This window comes from Pteropus vampyrus, unplaced genomic scaffold, assembly GCF_000151845.1.
Source record: "Pteropus vampyrus isolate Shadow unplaced genomic scaffold, Pvam_2.0 Scaffold66, whole genome shotgun sequence".
NCBI classification, from domain to species: Eukaryota; Metazoa; Chordata; class Mammalia; order Chiroptera; family Pteropodidae; genus Pteropus; species Pteropus vampyrus.
Genome location: NW_011888847.1, coordinates 5,177,028 through 5,179,296, shown reverse-complemented (window position 1 = coordinate 5,179,296; position 2,269 = coordinate 5,177,028).

The window sequence follows — 2,269 nt, the reverse complement described above, 5'->3', positions numbered from 1 at the left end:
ATTCCATTCTGTTCAACCAGTTACACAGTCAAATAGCAGTTAAAAGGCACCAACTACATGCCGGCCACTGAGTAAGCCACAGCCTTTTTAGGAGCATCTGTGGGTGCCCAGCTGGCTGTACATTAGGGAAGGTGGGAGGTGAAACAACTCCTGCTCTCTAAGAGCCTGGAAGTGCGGGGCTTAGCCATGGGAGGTTATGAATAAGGCTCTGCCACCAGAATCTTTTAGGTGTAGCTGTGTAGTAATGGGTAACTCATTGATGCTCTCCCTGCTTGGGTTCTTGGCTATGTAATAAGGGTAAGAACTCTACCTTCTAGGGTTTGGGCAAGGATGATATGTGATAATGAGAGCACCTCGAGGGACTGGGCTTGGCAGAGAATGTACTGCATAAGTTCTGGCCATTATTATTTAAATGGACAATTAGAAAACACAGGATGATTGTACATGGCCAGATGTCAGGCTATATGTCCAAAGATGCCTCAGAAGTTTAGAGCAGAGAGAAAGGACTATTGCCTGGAGCAGACAGGGGAGGCTTCTGGAAGAGAGAGCCTTGGGTCTGGTGCTAAAGGGCTGAGCATCTGGGAGTTAGCTGGTAGGCAGGTGTCTGGGCTGGGTATGAGGTGTTAGGGGGCAGGGAGGAGGTATACCTTTGCACCCTGAAGCCACACAAAGATGGGAGCAGGTGAGCAGTGAGACCACACTGGTTCGCTGCAGGGCAATGGTAGGTAGAGACTTCTGGGCATTAAATAGAGGACAGCTCTGTGGGTGAGGAAGGCTGCAGGCCTCGCCTATGGCACACCCAGGAGAAGCCCAGGTAGACCCTGCTAGACTCTTCTCTCTGTCCTGTCTTTTGGGTCAGGATCAAGAGCTATATTCAGTCCTTGTAGAGTTTTTATGACCCCTGGCCTCAGCCTCCTGGGCCTCTATTATCACTACCTCCAGGCCAGCCCACAGGGCTTAAGGTGGTGGGAATTGGGGACCAGAAGAGCTGCATTGTGGAGGGCCAGGGGAAGGCCCAGAATATGTTTACATTTCCCTCCTTTCCTTCTGGTGGCCCAGCCAAGCGGCGGTTACACCACTGCGGTTTGTTGGCCCCAGGGAGTGCCTCCATTACATAACGCCTGACACAACCGCCCCCTAAAACACACACGCACACTGGCAAACAGTCACTCCTGTGTGTGCATGCGCGCGCGTGCCCACACACACACTCACACACTCACACACACACTCACCTACATGTTCTCACAGAGACGCATCCACACAGTCTCACCCCCTCGGCTGGCAACACTATTGTCTCAGGAGGATTTCTGCTGCCACCACCAACAGTCACATTTTTAGTGGGAGAATCTTTCCACTTCCTTGCCCTCAAGACCCAGGTACCCTTGAGCGTGGTGGGACTGACCCAGGCCTGCCTGGGGCCCCAGGGGGCAGCCGCAGTCTTTGGCAACAGCCCAGGTAGTGGACAAACATGGACTGCTCTCTAAGAGCCTGGAGGTGGGGAAGATGGGGCTTCGCCATGGGAAGGCTGGGGAATAGGACAAGAAGACAGAAAGACTAGCACCCAGGAGGCAGCCCCTGTTATGTGAACTCCAGAAACTCAGAACAGACATATAAGGAACAAACAGGAATAGACATGGCCTCTGAGGCACAGGGGGAAGTGGAGGGTGAATATTTAGTGCAACTATTTGGGAGGGTTCCTAGAATGGCTGGTTTCAAGGTTTTAAATGCAAGCTACCTCCACAGAAACATGGGAGCTGCCCCGCAACTCAGCAGTGCTGCCTCTAGGGATTGATCTGATGGAAACACTCACCCAAGGGTCTGTGTATAAGGACGTGCATAAAAGTGAAATAGTGCAGAGCCTTGGCGGCCATCATATATGGAATACCACGCCGCCATTAAAAGAAGGTGCTGGCACGCTGCATGGAGAGAGAGTGCGGATGGACAGGAGGTACAGCACGACGCCACTTAGTGAACTGAAACCATATACGAGTGTGTGTGTGTGTGTGTGTGTGTGTGTGTGTGTGTAGATATTTATAGATAGAGCTGCACAATCACATCTCAGGAACTCCTTACACAGAGCAGTTACTGAATGGACAGGAGGAAGGTTGGGCAGGGCAGGGGGCGCTTTTTCATTTGTACATATTGAAATTCAATGTCTACGGTTTGAATATTCAGAACAAGCCTGAATAGGTTTGGAATAAGAGGATAAACTCCGCTAGAGACCATGTCTACCAAGGAGCAGTGCCTCTCTCCACCCTTCTGAACAGAC